Source organism: Lissotriton helveticus, chromosome 3_1, assembly GCF_964261635.1.
Source record: "Lissotriton helveticus chromosome 3_1, aLisHel1.1, whole genome shotgun sequence".
NCBI lineage: Eukaryota > Metazoa > Chordata > Amphibia > Caudata > Salamandridae > Lissotriton > Lissotriton helveticus.
Window position 1 is genome coordinate 1,529,807,788 of NC_136061.1, and position 18,385 is coordinate 1,529,826,172.

The 18,385-nt window shown below is 45.4% G+C and overlaps 1 protein-coding gene across 1 annotated transcript in view; it reads left to right on the top strand.

Annotated features, from left to right (window-relative positions):
* DRC12 (dynein regulatory complex subunit 12 homolog) overlaps nt 1-18,385 on the top strand; it is a 142,416-nt gene that overhangs the window by 49,603 nt on the left and 74,428 nt on the right. The gene's annotated exons all lie outside the window — the stretch shown is intronic.

Here is an 18,385-nt window from a genome sequence, read left to right on the forward strand (position 1 = left end):
GGAATTTCTTGCACAAATCTTGTGGTATGCAGAATCCATTATGAGATCCCTAAGCTAAAGGCAAACCCCCCCTTTCCTCTTTTTCCTTCTACTGCTTCTCTTTCCCTCCTCAAAGCCCACATTTCACCCTCAAAGATGCTTACCCTCCAAAACTGTACCACTGGCAGGCATCTGCTGCCGCATCCATCTTGAAAGCTAAAATGTTATAGCACTCAGCATCAATAGCCACTGTCAAGAGTAGATCGAGCTGTGTTTAATTTGTAAACAAAATAAAGTACAGGTGCCCAAACTTTTTCCTAGTAACCTACGAAGGCACTACGGCTGCCAGGCTTTCCAGTTACTTGATTCCACCTCCGACCTCTTCTACTATGTACACTTCCTGATTCTTTATCTCACTCTAACAGCTTTTTCACTACTTCCTTTTCCCCTGTCAGTGTTCTATTATTCTGCTTTCTGTCCTTCCTTCTCCGCTTTTCCTTTCACTCTCTTGCCCTCAGTCAAAGCTCAAGGAAAAGTAAGTCCTGGTTCCTAAAAATGAGTGTTTGTGCCCACCACCAGGAACCACTGGCACAAATTAAGCTCTGTCCACGAGGGATCTCCATAGGATCTTCACACATAACTGCTAGCTTTAGTTTCACAACCTCTGCAGCTTCATCACATTTCACTTGATGACCAACACTAAATATGTAGAACTTCATCTCACCAACATGACGCCAAACTCAGAGGTGACTGAAGCCAAGACATTGAGCATTGCGCCCATCAAAAGACAGCTGATGCTTGCTTTTATGAAGTATCATGAAATCTCATGAGTTGCTCAACGCTAGTGGCTCTCATGCTTCCTTACAGACCCCTGACCCACCCTCTACCCCATCGAGTCACCTAAAATCCTACTACCCTACACTGCAAGCCAAGCAATGAAGATCATCAACAGTTGTACAAAGTGGTAATTTTCTACCAGAACACAAGTCATCCAGCAATCATGCTAAAAAGAAAAGCAGCCTCGAACCAGCAGACCTGGCCAACTACGAACCAATCGCAAACTGAGCTTTCCTTGGAAAACTAATTAAAAGAGCAGCCTTCACCCAGCATTTGATTTCCTTGGAGAAAACAATTTACTCTCAATGCAACAAACTGGATTCCACTCTAGGAGAGGCAGATATTCCGCTCTGAGGTCCATGTTGGGAGAAGTCAACAGTGGCTGGAAAATAAGGTGTAACACTTAATTCATTGGGCAAATAGCTGTATTTCATATGGTTGACCACTTTCTTCAAGAGGGACTGCAAGAACTCTGCACAAAAGAATTCCATCTGGACTGGCTAGGGGCCAGTCCACCAGCTTGAGCGATCAAACTTCATCTCCCTTCCCTCTCTAACATCACCACCATTCAGCATTAAGGCAGTCGTAGCGCATGGATCGGTCATTGCCTCGCTTCTCTCCAAGAAGAGGACCCTTGATTGAATCTGATCAATTCTTTCAGCTTGACATGTTACAGTAAGGAAGGTGACACTCAGCTCATCCTGAAACAAGAAGCACCAAGTGATCTGGGTAGATCAGGACTAAACCAGTGTCTCCAAGCCATCAACCAGAGAATGCTAACTAATTACCCCAGACTTAACTCATCATAAAAAAAAAGATCTTGACATGTGGAGGCTGGAATAGTTACCATGCCTCACCAAATGGCTCTCGGAACTTGAAGTACACAGAGGAAATAAATATGAGAGTGGTCATAGATTTTAGCCTTTCTTTGGGTCGCAAAGTAAACAGGTCACAAGAAGAGACCATTGCCCCATGTGTGCATAACAACAGAAGCTTCCGTTGACAGCCTCCCTGGTCATGCCACAAGGGTTTATCAAAGTGACTAAATCTCAATATTGCAATAAACACAAAGAATCTGGAACACCACATCAGGACACCTACTACACATTCATGTAAGTGACCAGATCACACTACCTCAGGAAGTACTACCCTGTTTACCCATCATCAGATATTCGGCTTTTCGGACTCTGTGCATGATTCAGAGGACCATCAAAGGAAAATTAAAAAAAATTGTCCATGTAAAGCTTAAAATACATTTACTGAAGAGACTACTCTGTTCCAAGCTGACATCACAGCACACCCTCCCTCCTTATAAGAGAGAAATCAGGAGAACATCCCTCTCCGTTAAAGCCGGCAAACCCTGTCTCTCTCTTCCTAAAAAGCTAATCGAGATGGGGAGAGGAGGTGGCCTTACGGCTAGAGCAGTTCACCTCGAAGCTGAGGAGCCGGGTTCGAATCTCAGCCACGACACGCAAAATCCTGTGATTCTGGGTAAATCACTTAATTTCCCGGTGCCTAACAAAAATTAATGTGTCTGTCTGTAATGCAACTGGTGCTCATGTAAAGCGCTCTGATATCTTCGGGTCGAGTTTGTGGTATATAAAACTCTTAAAAAATAAATAACAATCATTGAAAACCCAAGCAATTCAGGGAGGTTGTGAAGATGAAGCTGTTCACAAGATAATGCAAAGAAGAAAAAAACACTCCACGCACAGGAAGGGAAAGAAGACATGATAAATGTACAATAATCGTTGCAAATGAATGTCAGGATTTAAAGATAATATTTTTATTCTGTGTGCTGCAATGAAGGGTTTCTGTACACTGTAGCCAAGGCTGTGTGCGCTGAAGACTAGTGAAAATTCACTATGCATGTGAGTGTTGTGCATGAGCTTCAAAAATGAATTGTGTTATTTCCGAGGAAGGTTTACTTGAAAACGAATTCATGATGTTTCATTTTGATTCAGTTTATCAACATGTGAAAGCAGTGGCGACTGGTGTAGTCTAAATGTAGTATGGCGGAAAGTTTATACGGCAGTATAATGTCCGAGTGCAGTGACTGAAAAAGGAAGGTGTGTGTTATTCTTCCACCACAAGAACCTTTTTTTTATAAAATTTGCTCAAATAGTGGATATTAGGGCATACAGTCAGTCAATGAAAACTTTGCACTTTAGTGAAAGGCAAAGAACAACAGTACGGTGTTTTAACCGAGACATAACTGCCTACATAAATATGCGCGGACAAATAGATACCAATTTTCTGGCTTTGGACACAGTGAAACCAGAAAATCTGGATAAATTGTGGCTTCTCTGCTTAAATTATGTGATCTTAAGCAAATTCTTATTTCACCAAAACTCTTTTTTTCTTGATTATCATGTATGAAAGCACTTTCGAATATGTGAATTCAGGCTGCCAGTTGTAGTACTTCTTAGTGCAGTCCTATAATGTGCCTTAATGATGTTAAAGCTTCCACATGGTAAAGAAATAATTACATTTTGAAGAGACATTACCATATTTTACACAATTTTGTTGCGTGAATTGCATAGCAAATATTTCCAAGAATCGACTCGTGCACGGGCTCTAAGATCCAAGTCAGACCCTTGGCTCGGCTCTGCCTGGTAATTTGTTGGCTCGCCCACCTCTACAAATTTGTCGCCAGCACTGAAGCCCAAACAGACCGTCTTCAGTGAGCATCTCTACTTCTACCATTGCAGCCTGTGGCTTGTTTGTGGCTGAACACTAGTTTGAGCAGGGCCGGATTGGGAACTGAAACCGGCCCTAGCAAACTGCTCAGCTCAGCCCCCCCTGGGGTGAGGGAGAGTGCAGCCGAGCAGCTTGCGACGGCAGGTTTCGGCTGATTTTGTTAAAGGGGGGCGATATTGGCGACCCCTGGTAACAAAATCGCCCCCCCCCCCCAGGGGCCCAAAACCGGCCCCACCCTAGCGACCTATCGGGGAAACGCCCAGTGCCCGCTATGGCCAGTCCGGCGCTGAGTGTGAGGGGGATGAAAGTGATGTCAGAGGGAGCGTTTTTGGATACGCTGAACAGCCCACTGCAAGAAGCAGCCAAATTATATTTGCCTATTCATTCTCTGTGGACCTCCTTCTAAATAAATTAAACTAAGGAGACCCAGGTAAGGATGATGAAAGCACACAATACACAACAACATTTCCTTTCCTTCTCTCACCTTCCACCCCTCACATCCTACTCTCTCTGCCCCAGCCCCTCTTTCGCTGTACTTTGATTCTATGACATTACTGTCTCTGTAGCTTACTAAAACTGTCGCAGCTTTGCTGAGCTCCATTGGGCCTGTAATCTGTCAGGGTCGCAACAGACAGAACAAATCGGACTGTGGCTGCTTGGGAAAGTTCACCTGCTGTGTGATGCTGAGGGCTCATACACATGCATGCACAATTGTACTGCTATCGGGCCACGCCAGTCTCTCTCCCAAAAACCGGAAGAGCTGCTAAGCTGGAGCAGGCACATATTTCCACTGCTCTCGGTCACCTCATAACAGCAAAGATTGTTTTAAATTGTTTTCCCACCCTGGGCCCGAGGCCAGTATTTGATTGCAGGGCGGAAAGGTGAAAAGCATGTTTTAAGCATAAAGTGGTTCTCTGCAGGGGATGAATACAAAGTCAACGGTGTGAATGCCTGTTAACGATGCGCTTTGTTACACCCTGCCCTGGTGTTTGGGAGGAGGCAGAGGAGGGTCTGCCCCTCACTTAAAAGGGAGACCTTGACAGACTCTGCCGGAGTGTTTTATACATTCCTAATTGACAGGGCACAAGTCCTACAAAATCTGAAGGGGTACAGGGGGAGGGGGATGGGCGAGGCAGCCCCCCACTCAACAGTATTCAAACAATTAATGCCTCACTCATCTATACACATCCATGTACAATGTAGACCCGGTAGATACACAATTTCAATGCTACCAGAAATATGTCAAATAACATAGATTCCAAGGTCTGGACGTGTTCATCAATAAAAATACAAATACAATCACACAGGACCAGAACATTCACCTAGAATAGTGTGAAGAATAGAGAGAGTACCTCACGGTAGAACAACCCGAGGGGGTGCCCGGTTGATGATTACCGGTATACCCACTTCTCATCATTGGCAACTCTGAACAAGGGTGAGCACCACTGGTGCGCCATCAAGTGATTGGGGCCAAATATCATAGACAGACCATCGAAAGTGGGGAGTGTTGTGCAGCGCCGCAGTAAGACATCTCGGGCGTGCATAATGTAATGATTAGACCCGTCACAACTGTGTTGTTCTGAAATTGCTATTTTTAACTTGAAACAGGTGACTGTGATCAGTTTGGGTCACGGTTTTGGACACGTGGACAGCTGACACGGTGTCCTGAGGAGTGACGCTGGTATGTGCTGACGTAGCGCACTCCAGGTAAGCTACTTTGCATCTGTGTGCCAAAACACGCTGCGGGGGCAATACCTTAGTACGTGGGCATCTGAATGACGCCTTGAGCGTTTCTTTGTTTTATACATCACACAGGTCCAGTACAGGTTGAAAAGACCGAGAATAGTAAACCCCTCATATGCCCTGATGAAATCGCCACAGAAGGAGCGATGAAACATGTCGGCTTGAGGAAATGAACTTTCATGGTATATAAAGTATCCATTTTTAACCAGTAGTGCTTCGCTGCATCAGAATAAAACGGCATCAGCAAGCAAAGCACCACTACACAATTGATTTATTTTTTGTGGTGTGGTTTGTTTGGGGTTCTGGTGTGTGTATTGTTTACACTTCTAACAGGTATCAGTGGTTTGATACGTTGGTCACTATTTGTGTTTTTCCTTCACTATTCTCACGTCCGCACTACTTCTCTGTTGAGTGCACGTTTGTCTTTTCACAATAGAGAGAGTTGCCAATGATGAGAAGTGGGTATGATGAGTTCAGGCCTCAGCAAGGCCCAAAGGTACCGAAAGGGTCCGCCCTTCTGTGTACAAAGTCCTTAGACTTTCAAATGAAGTTGGCAAGGAAACTGGAAATACAAAAACTAAACCTTTAAAGGTGGTGATACAACCTCCACAACACTTCTACAGCATTGTACAGAGTAGCACACTGAATACAAGCACATGGCCCCTTTTATACACAGTGGAAGGGGTTCAGTTTACAGCTTAGACAGAGGTTACAACCACGTAAGGACATTTCCAAATATATCAGTGGGTGGAGCTAACAGTATTTCTAGAACATGGGAGGGCTATGCTAATAAGGAACAACTGTTACTTCTGCTGAGCATGCGCTACACTCTCAAGAAGGACTAATAATAACTGTTGCTAGGTAGAATCCACAGTGTAACTGGCAGAGAGGTAGGACAATCAGAACATTGAGCACATGGCAATGTAGGGCATGAAAATGGCGGACTCGAAATACAAAATGGAATCCCTATACTAGATATTTGGACTGATGCATTATGGCTTCAGCTAATGCTTAATAATACCGTTGTTTTATTTACAACAGACGACCCTTTCAGCGTTAGCTGAAGCCATTCCATTTCATAGGGTAGTCATCATACTCATCTTGAATGTCAATGCTCATAATGTTAGAAATCTCTTTAGTTAGACTCTTTTGATAAGCAGCTTCGGAAACAGCTTTCTTATTGGGTATACAAGAGGTAATGCAAAGAGAACATATCATAGGACCACAGTGAATACACATACAGCAAGTGAAAAGAATTGCTACTATTATACAAAGACCAGTGAGGATCTTCCAACCCCATGTAGTAAATAAGGTCCAAAACCAACTAGAGAAGGTCCATGTACCATTATCTACATGTATGTCAGCAGCTATTTTATGCAGTTTATTTATGGCATTATAAACAGAAGGCGAGTTGTCTGGGATGAAGACACAACAGCTACTTCCAATAAGTCTACAAGCTCCTCCCTTTTCTGCTAATATGACATCTAACACCATTCTGTTTTGCAGGGCAACAATTCTAGTAATTTGCAACTCTTCAGTTACGTTTCCTAGTGCTGCAGCAGTTTGGTTGGTCACTGCCTCTACAACTCTAGTTAATCTTCTTATCTTTCTACTGTTTGGGGCAGCTCCAACAAAGAAGAATAAACCTAAGTTAAAATCTACATATTGCTGCAAACTAGTGTCGGTCTGGTCCACATCATCAATAGATAAAGTACGTTTGTATCTATTCACAGTGGCATTATTCAACAATTTCATGTTTTTATGATAAGTGGCAGGTGCTAAAAACACTGGTGGTAATAAAAACGATACATAGCATACTCCTGACCAGCCAGCTGGTAATCGATAATATCCTCTATTACCGCATACAAAATATGTATTATGGGATGCTAAAAATGTGCTATTATTCAGACCATCTATATTTAAGACTTTAATACAATCACTAACACCTACAGGGATGTACCCAACACTTTGTACGCATAAGTCCGCTTGTGCTTGTGCAACTGAGATCACAAATTTTTCACTTTCGACAGTGTCTCTAGTGTTCGTAAAAATGTAGGGAGTAGACTCATTGTCTGGACGATATTCTTCCCACTCCCATATAGTTCCATTGGCTTGTGGATAGCCTTCTTTATTCTGGTGACATTCCTTGTTTAGTCTAAAAAGTAATCTTCCAACAGCAGGCTTTCTTGTGGCAAATAGAAGAGTATACCAGGCACGACAAGAACCATTATGAGAGAAAGGGAGAGGTATAAACGGTGTTCCCCCCTTCTTCTGGTGCGCTGGCATCATACCACATATCCAGCAATTTGTTTCATTTGTAGCAGTGTGGGTATGATGTAGCATCTGAATGAAGGTGTTATTTACAAAGGACAAGCGGTGTTTTGATTCCTGATAGGGGAGCGTATAAAAGAAATGCTCCTCTGGCACCGGTGTAGAAACCACATATAGATCACGGGCAGGAATTACATCCTCAACAAACCACGTGATAATGGCAACAACTGCCACACTAGCAATAAATCCAAAGGCACAGATCACTTTCTTTCTTTCCATGTTGAACAAATGTCTCGCAAATCTTCCTGAAACTAAAAAAAAGGCTGTCAGAACTCTTCCCCCAAGGCGGCTGTTGTTTTCTTCACCAACGGGCCAAGACGGGTGTCACTACTCTAATGCAAGGCTGATCCCCCCCCCTTGCCTCATCGGCTCTCCGTTGCACCAACCGAGAGGCCGTTCTGACAGCAGTCTAAACAGCAGCAAACTTCTTTCTGGGTCGAAGGTTGTATTTTCTTACTCCAGAAGTCGTCGGGTCCGGGAAGAACTCCTCTTGCTCATCAGGTACCACAGCAGGGCCTTTCTCTGTAGTCAGGATTTCTCGATGGTCAGTCAACACGGCAGGCTCCACAAATCCGGGTTGCACTCTACGACAATGAAGGGAGTGAATCCAGTTCTTCCGGTTGGTCACTCGGACGGCCGTTCTTGTTGCGAGCAGAACCTGCTCGGGACCGCACCATCGGGGCTCCAGGCCACTCGTCCTCTCAAACGCCTTGATGAGGACGAAGTCACCGGGTCGGAGACTATGACCCTCACCTGTGGACCGGTCAGGGAGTGCTTCTCGAACCTGTTGATGAATAGAAACCAAGTTATCAGTTAATTGTGCCAGATAGTCATTCATCAATACACAAGGTACATCATATATGGAACTTGGTTTGGGCACTCCCCAAATATTCATGGGACGACCAAACACCACTTCATACGGTGTAAGGCCGGTTCGGGAGTGTGGTACTGATCTTATTGACAACAATGCCAAGGGCAAAGCGTCGGGCCAAGTCAGAGAAGTGGAAGCCTGGATCTTTGCTAGTTTAAGCTTCAGTGTTCCATTGTAGCGTTCCACCAAGCCAGCCGACTCTGGATGGAATACTGCATGAAACTTCTGTTTTATCCCCAGACCTCTCAGAACGTACTTGATAACGTCTGCTATAAAATGAGGCCCGTTATCACTCCATAATAGTCTACAAACACCATACCTAGGGAAGAACTCCTTCAGTAGCACCTTTGCTGTAGTCATTGCAGTATTGTCCTTAGTAGGGTAGGCTTCAATCCATTTACTGAAAGCACACACCACCACCAAGACGTACTTTAGATTATTACAGCGTTCAAGTTGGATATAGTCCATTTGCAGGACTTCAAAAGGTGCAGTAGGTATTTCAAATCCTCCTGCTGGAGTGTTCCTTTCCCTGGGTTGTATTTAAGACAGATCATACAGGTCTGTACCACTCTCTTGGCCGTGCTAGCAATCTCTGGATGCTCCCAAACTTGCGCAAGCAATTTCACAATCGCTGAGGCTCCAACATGTGCTAGCCCATGTGCCATTTGAACCATAGGTTGGACAAAAGCTGTGGGCAACTTCCACCTATCCATTTGTTTGTTGCGCCAACAACCTTCATCATCCAGTTCTCCATTTTCAGACCATTTCTCTCGTTCTTTATCAGAAGCAACTCTCTGTATTTCCCTCACTTCTTTCCTAGCATCATGCCATCGTTCTGCTTGTGACTTCACAACATACATTGAAGTGGAGTCAGGTCTCATTGCAGTTTCTCGTGCTACTTGGTCAGCGAAAGCATTTCCTTGCCCTACTTTGTCAATAACTTTCTTATGTGCACTGCATTTCACTATAGCTATCTTTTTAGGAAATGTCAGGGCAGTCAAAAGATTGTGCTCCAATTCTCCATACATAATTTGTGTTCCATGTGATGTCAGAAAACCTCTTTCCTTCCAGAGCAGGCCAAAATCGTGCGCTACTCCGAAAGCATAGCGGCTATCTGTATAAATATTCACACACAACTCTGCACTAAGCTCACATGCTCGTGTCAATGCTATCAGCTCCGCTGCCTGGGCTGATTTCTGTGGTATGCGTGCTGTTTCCACGATAGTATACAAAGTAGTGATGGCATATGCTGCCGAAGTCGTACCATCCGGTAGCTTCAGGCAGGAGCCATCCACCCATAATTCTCCATCTACATCTGAGAAAGGCGTATCCTGGAGATCGATACGACCCTTTGTCTGTTCCTCAGTCACAAAAATACAATCATGTGCTTCTTGTGCCTCAGGCTGAGTCGTCAGGAATGATAACAATGTTGCTGGATTTAACGTAGCACATCTCCTCAATGTGATATGGGGAGCCAGCAACGTTAGTTCATATCCGGTCAGACGGGCACTTGTTAAATGCTGCGTCTTTGTTTGATTCAAAAGGGCGTCAACAGCATGGGGAACCAACACTAACAGCTTGTGAGATAACACTATTCCCTCACTTTGACGTATTGACACAGCTGTCGCTGCGACCGAACGAAAACACCCCGGCAATGCCCGAGCAACAGGATCGAGCAATGCTGAGAAGTATGCACACGGACGCTGCCTGTCCCCGTGCATCTGTACTAACACAGATGACGCACATCCATCTCTCTCGTGGACATATAATGTGAAAAGTTTCGTGTAATCAGGAGTGCCTAACACTGGTGCTGAACAAAGGGCCTGACGTAACTGTTGGAAAGCGTTTTCACATTCATCTGTCCAAGGAAGGGGAATTGGAGTGTCTTTTGTCAATAGCGCTAACAGTGGTTTGACTATATGTGAAAACCCCAGTATCCACTGCCTACAAAAGGACGTAAGACCCAAAAATGCTCGAACATCTTTCTGTGTAGAAGGTGTTGGTGTGTCCAGGATGGCTTGGATACGATCTGATGTAAGTGCACGCCCCGCCTTAGACAAAAGGTGGCCTAGGTAGGTCACCTTAGGTCTACAGAATTGCAATTTCTTCTTAGATACCGTATGATTGTGAGAAGCCAAAAAGGAAAGCAAGGACAACGTACACGTCTCACATTGCTCAGGGGTGTCAGCAGCCAACAAAATATCGTCGACATATTGAATAAGCACTACCCCCTCAAGCAAGACAAAGGAATCCAACTGTCTTTTCAATGCCTGACTGTAGATACTAGGGCTCTCAGTATAGCCCTGTGGAATTCTACAAAATCTATACGATCGATTATTCAAAGTGAAGCCGAAAAGGTAACGGCTATCAGGGTGAATAGGGATTGAAAAGAAGGCATTCTTCAGGTCGACAACCGAGAACGTTGTCGCTGTTGGTGGGACCAAGGTAAGAAGTGTCGTAATGTCAGAAACAACAGGGTATTGGGGCACCACTATCTTGTTCACCTCCCTCAAATCAATAATAAATCGATATACCCTAGTATCGGTGTCTTTCTTCAAGATTGGTAAAATAGGACTGTTACAAACATTGTATGGGACTTCTTCCACCACCCCCACTCGAATGAGATCCTGCACAATCTGTATGCGCGCTTCCTCACCCTCCTGTGAAATCCTATATTGAGGCAGGCGTGGCAACACAGCTCCCTCCTTTACACTAATGCGAACCGGAGGAATGACCATCTGTCCCACATCAGTGTCTGAAGTAGCCCACAACGTGTGAGGTAAAGAGGCTAATGCAGCACTTTCAGCGACCATACACACTCTCTCTTTTGCAGGGTAATTGTCATTTAAAATCACGCGTACTCCTTCAGGGGAGCAGCGGATTGTGGCTCTAAAATGTTTCAGCATGTCTAGACCCACAATGTTGTCAGGCGTGTTTGAGGAAAGCAAGAATGGACATGGTGCTGTAAATTTGTCGACATGAAATGCAAGGGGTTGGGATAATGGGCTAAGAGAAGGTGTTCCATCGAACCCTATAGATGTGATCGTTAAGCCAGACAGGGGAGCCCTCGGAACCAAGTGTTTAGACAAAGCGCTACGAGTAGCCCCTGTATCAACCAGAAACTGATCAGTAGAACCCAAAACATGTGCTGTAACATAAGGACCCCTCTGATCTACTGGCACTTCAACTGATTCCTCCCCCCATCCTACGCAATCCTATGCATATTGGGAATCATGACTTTCGGGGTGCACATAGTCAGACATCTGATACTGATTTCGTCTATCAAAGGTATTAGACCCTCCTTGTTGTTGCTCCCTAGATTCGAATCTAGCCCTGTCATTTAGGTTACCTCGTGGTCCAGAGAAACCCCCACGATTTCTCCCAAAACCTCTACCCCGTCCCATAGCCCTGTGCTCTCGCGCTAAAGGACACTCATTGGCCCAGTGGCCTCGTTGTTTACAATATGCACATTGATCTTTAGCCAAGTCTGTGCGGTTATATGTAGAATCATAAAAACCCCGACCACCTCTATTATTTCCTCTCTGGGGTGGTCCATACACTTGTGCTAACATAACTTTTGTTTTTAAATCCTTAGATTTCTTATCTTCATTACTTTTTGCTTCTAATTCCTGACGCTCGTAATACTGAGCCATTGTCAGGAGGGATGCCGGAGTCGAAGTCGTCCAGGAGCTTTCACTCGCTTTCAACCGAGCTGCTACTCCCGGTAATAAATTCGAAACATATTTGTCTACAAACAGATGTCGACCCGTGTCATCCGTCAGAGACTGACCACTGAAATCGTGAAAAGTTTCTTCAAATCGCGTAAAAAAGTCAGAAACTGATTCATCTGTCTTTTGCTTGCAAGATGCTAACATAGTCCAGTCAATCTTTTTAGGGGGGATAATCGTCTTCAATTTAATCAAAATGGCAGCAGGGAGGTCTAGAATGAGCTGGGGTGGTTTCTGCGCAGGTTTCCTAGCTCTGTCCTCCTCCTCAATGTCTTCCCATTTAGCTTTAAACGTCACTAAATCATCAATTTTCCGTACTGATCTCCACATGTCAGGGGGTAATATAAGACCAAAGAATAAATCAATGTCAGCTAATGTCATAGTACAAGAATTCAAAGCCCCCTCAACTTCTTCATAAAAGGCAGCAGGATTTTTCCGTGGGTCAGGTAACGCTTTCTTTAAGGCCATAACATCTGCTCTATTCCAAGGAGTATATACCCAATTATAGATAAAATACCCTCGGGCATCAGCTGAATCTTTATCTGAACTAGTACCCGCTCCTTTAGGAGGAACATACAAAGGCGCTGCCTCTCGCATAGGTTTAACATGCACAATATCAACCTTATCTGAAGAAAAGATAGGTGATTGTTTCCCGTCGCCACTCAAACCCGTCTCTTTGTCGTCCGCCGTCTTTTGTCGTTTTTCTTCTCGTAACCGAGACGCCTCATCCCGCAATACGAATAACCGTCGAACTGCATCAGCTGCCTGGGAAGGAGAAAAGAGACCTTTACGCAATTCTTTCTTATCTTGTATTATGTCATCAGGTTCAAGAACAGGAGAATATTTTCGAAAAGCCCCGACTACTTCATCAGAAAAGGTTTCAAGAAAATAAATTTTTTCCCTGTCCGGCCATTTGTCAAGAGACAACAATATTTCAGCAAGAGGAATTGTACCCTTAAGAATACGATAAGAAATTTGTCGGAGCTCCGCCATACGATCAGATGTTAACTTAGACCGCGTGTCTACCTTATCTTTAAATGATCCAGAATCCTCATCTTCCCCTTTCGGAGCAGACGGGCCAGCATACGGAGGCGGAGAACGATCTAGTAATGAAAAATCATCATCAGAATTATTAAGGACAGGATAAAGAGGCCGTCTAATAGGATATTGGCCAGATATCTGCAATCTACGTTCCTTTTCCCGTTTTTCTTCCGCTTCTTTTTGTTCACGTTGTTTCATTTCTTGCGCCTTCTCACGCACATTCTTCCTCTGCTCTTTCTCAATCAGCGCATGTTCACGTTTCTCACGCTCACGTACTTCTTTCACCCACATTCGCACACTCTCAAACATGTCTTGTCTCGCTCGGCGCTTACACAGGCACTGTTCCACATACTCAATTTTGCGCACATCAAACGAACCATACAAAGGCCATCTCAACTCAGGATCCTTCTTGGTATACTTCCTCCACAATGTGCTGTACATTATAGGGGAAAGACCAAACTTAATATACATGTCCCTATTCGGCGTCCCTTCTGGGGGAGCCGGCTGCGATTCTTCAAGACTTAACCGGTTTCCACAGCACCACCACTTACGTAGTGCGCTAAAAACAGGCATGCTAGAAATAGTGCGAAATACGCAATATTTATACAGAAAAATGGCACTTAATCGTTGCGCCGCTCACAACCATATGTTGGAGAAAAATCTCCACATTGCCTGCCTATATGTGTTGCAACGCATATATACCCATATTCATAATCATAATATGATCGATCATCCAAACATATCCATATCCATATCCATATCCATAAGCCACAGCAAGCGTATCCTAAAACTGCCTTGCTAATCACTGGCTACCATAAACACTCACAGTAATTACCATACAATGGTCCTTACCAAGCACGAGCGTCCAGATTCCACTTGCCAAGTTCCACAATTTGCCCAAACAGCTTATCCACGGCAAACCGACAGAAGAGGTCTCAGTCGAGGACCGGCGCCACCCAGATGGTCAGATCGGAAGGAAGGAAGAAATACCTCAGGATGCCAGGACTAAAGACGCCGCTGGCAGTGATCACTTCCCCGGCAGAGTTCCATTCCTTCGTCACGACCAGTCCTTCGAGCCTCCGAGTCGCCGATGAGCCCCACGTGACGGGCGCCAATTGATGAGTTCAGGCCTCAGCAAGGCCCAAAGGTACCGAAAGGGTCCGCCCTTCTGTGTACAAAGTCCTTAGACTTTCAAATGAAGTTGGCAAGGAAACTGGAAATACAAAAACATAGTTTAATAAACCTTTAAAGGTGGTGATACAACCTCCACAACACTTCTACAGCATTGTACAGAGTAGCACACTGAATACAAGCACATGGCCCCTTTTATACACAGTGGAAGGGGTTCAGTTTACAGCTTAGACAGAGGTTACAACCACGTAAGGACATTTCCAAATATATCAGTGGGTGGAGCTAACAGTATTTCTAGAACATGGGAGGGCTATGCTAATAAGGAACAACTGTTACTTCTGCTGAGCATGCGCTACACTCTCAAGAAGGACTAATAATAACTGTTGCTAGGTAGAATCCACAGTGTAACTGGCAGAGAGGTAGGACAATCAGAACATTGAGCACATGGCAATGTAGGGCATGAAAATGGCGGACTCGAAATACAAAATGGAATCCCTATACTAGATATTTGGACTGATGCATTATGGCTTCAGCTAATGCTTAATAATACCGTTGTTTTATTTACAACAGGTATACCGGTAATCATCAACCGGGCACCCCCTCGGGTTGTTCTACCGTGAGGTACTCTCTCTATTCTTCACACTTTTCTAGGTGAATGTTCTGGTCCTGTGTGATTGTATTTGTATTTTTATTGATGAACACGTCTAGACCTTGGAATCTATGTTATTTGACATATTTCTGGTAGCATTGAAATTGTGTATCTACCGGGTCTACATTGTACATGGAAGGGCACAAGTCCTAAACAAGCATTGAAAATGCAATAGGTCTCGCCTTTGATGTCCTCGTGTAACGTCCCTGGAGCTCATTTAAAGCGCTCCAATACCTTTGTGTCTAGTTAACGCTTTATACAATAAAAAAATCCCTCAAACTGCAGGACTACTGCCTCAATGGAACTTTAACATGCCGTTCCCTGGGAAGCAGCAAGGGATTGGAAAGGGTTAAAAAGGTGGAGAGAAGGAACATCTGTGCACCGTCCCGTGGCTGGGAGCCCCAGGTTCCAATGTTGTCCTCGGCTTAACATCCTGTGATTCTGCACACTTTCCTTAAACTCCAAGTGCCTTCGAGAAAATGAATATGTCCTCGTGTATCGTCCCTGGAGCTCATTTAAAGCGCTCCAATACCTTCGTGTCTAGTTAACGCTATATACAATTAAAAGAAATCCCCAAACTGCAGGCCTGCTGCATCTATGGAACTTTTGCATTGTACATTTCACATTTAACATGCCGTTCCCTGGGAAGCAGCGAGGGGTTGGAAAGCATTAAAAGGGTGGAGAGAAGGAACATCTGTGCAACCTCCCGTGGTCGGGAGCCCCAGGTTCCAATGTGTGGCCGACGGCGGTGTGTGAAAAACATAGTGCGTCCCAGCTTATGAAGGAGAGTGTGTTATGCCGCAAGTGAGAGATCCAATCCCGCTGGGCGGGGCCAAAAGGGGACAGGGTGGCAACCAGGAGCAGGGCCGGACTGGGAACCAGAACCGGCCCCGGAAAAGTGCTCTGCCAGCCCCCCGGGGGGGGGGAGGTCTGAGCTCTTTGCCGGGGGCCGGTTTTCAGCCGATTTTGTTACAGGGCCGATTTTGCAGCTATGCTGCATAAACGGCCCTGTAACGAAAACGGCCCCCATGGGCCCAAAACCGCCCCCCACCCTTGCGGCGTACCAGGGGATTGCTCGGTGCCCGCAACCGCCAGTCCGGGCCTGAGCAGGAGGGTTTGAAATGCCTCCGCTGCAATCATTGCACTGCCATTGGCATAATTTGTGAAGCAAAACGACGCGCACAAATGAAAACTGCAGCCGGAGCTGAGACACGGCTTCGGAATCCGTATTGATTCCAAGAAGCCCTGCTTTCGCTAAGCTGAGACCTAAAAAAGAAGGTGGGGGGACTAACCTAGTTAATCAGTATACAAGTGACATCACAGCACGTGACATCACGGCACGTGACGTCACAGGAAGTAGCATTCTAAGAAGTGACATCAGATCTTAAGCCCTCACATATATGTTTAACATGTCTATCATGAGTACATTGGAGCACATTTCCAGTATACCGGGAAGCCCTCCTGAAGATTCATACTTTTGTAAGCTACACATGAAACAATGTTGCCTTCTGTCAGCGTAAACCTCCTCTACCCATAGTGCTTTACAAGAAAAAATAGTGATATTTAAATTATTACAACACCTCCTCAGGGGTAGTAAGCACTATATAAATGCTATTTATTTTATGTAAATACTGGGAAAGACCTAGACATCTGACGTTCTTACAGTGCATGCATATCTCCTAAACAGGGACTGAACAAAGTAAAAAGCTGCCTCTCTTAAATAATTGTGAAGTGCTAATTAGGTGGGCGCCTGTGTTTCACCTCTGCTCCATTTGCTTCTAGGTGTTAGGCTCCTGACTGCTGCCAGCTAGGAGACTCGAACAAAAGGAGGCCTGATGACCCCTCAGATTCGGCCTTTGTTATGTGCCCAGCAGGAGTCGGAAATAAGAAAGCCCCCTCCCACCTGCACATTGTTGCGGATCGAAAGCAAACAACAACGTGCAGGCGCTGCTGAATGTGTCCCGGTGTTTGCAAATTATACCGGGACGATTTCAGCATATTTTTCAGACGGGCCCAACTTCTTGGCAGGATGGATGACGTCCACCCTGTGAAGAGAGTAGGTGGACGCTGTGTACCAGTGTGTACCCCCGACTTGTGCCCTGCTAATTGAATTAGAAGTGTAAGTGCTCCTGGAACTGAAATGCGTAGTAGAGCAAGAAAAGCTACACTGCCATTCAGGAACTCACCATAGATGGTTCCAGCGAAGGCGCGGAATAGTAATACATTGGTTAGGATGCAGTGATAAAATGGGGGAAGGGAAAAGAACCCAAATACCCTGGTTCAGAGTCAAGGCTGGACTGGGAACCAAAACCGGCCCCCGCAAAGTGCTCGGCCGGCACCCCGCTGCCCCACTTGGGGGGGGTTGGAGGTGCCGCCGAGCTCTTTGCCGGGGCCGGTCCTCGGCCGATTTTGTAACAGGGACGATTTTGCAGCTATGCTGCAAAATGGCCCTGTAACAAAAATGACCCCCAGGGTTCCTGAACCGGCCCCCACTCGTGTGGTGCACCGTGGGATTGCCCGGTGCCCGCTATAGCCAGTCCGGCCCTGCTCAGAATGGCGCCAACAGCAGTCTGAGATCTTCCCAGAATGTCTTCTTGGACATGGCTTGCTTGGCAAGGACATACTGTGACTAGCCCCAGTCGTGCCAAGAATCAGGCCTGGAGCCGAATGTCTCTGGACAGAATCCGGGGCTGCAGGAATGGAGCGAAGCAGCACACTGGTTCAGCAGGATGGTTGCAGGGATTACCTCAGAGACTGATACAGACTCCATGGTAGTCCTGCTGAGATGGTGAGCAGCAGCATGTTCCTTAATTCAGAGTACAAACAGGTAAGGGGGCAAAAGAACTTAGCTGTCACAAAAGCGTGAACAGAGGATAAGGAGGGGGCAGAGAACTGAGAACGGTAACAACTGCAAACCGTGAGGATCGCAAATGCTGAGTGACAAACTGACGGAAGCAAAGTAAGCTGAAACAACTGGCAGGTGTTGCCAGGCATCAACCCAATGCCTGAACTGGCCTTTTATAGTCACTGGCCCATAAGGTCCCAGAAGTCCCTGGAGCAAGAAGGAAATCAGAACTAACCTAGCTTCCATGTTCATGCCCTCTATACTTGCCAAGCTAGGCTTCTTTGGAACATAAAGGAATGTCTAAACCCTGCATGCTTGGGTAAAATGACTGTGCTAGCATTAACTTTTCTGATATTCCTGACTATAAAGAAGAAACCATGGAGCTTATGGTGCCCCAGGAGGGTGGAGTCTGCAGAGTTTATGCCATAGACAGAACTCCTGAACCCCTCAGCGACCATGAGATATTGCCCATACTGACAAAGGCCAAGCCTCTGCCAAATAAACCACAAGAGGCTCAGAGAAGAGCAAAC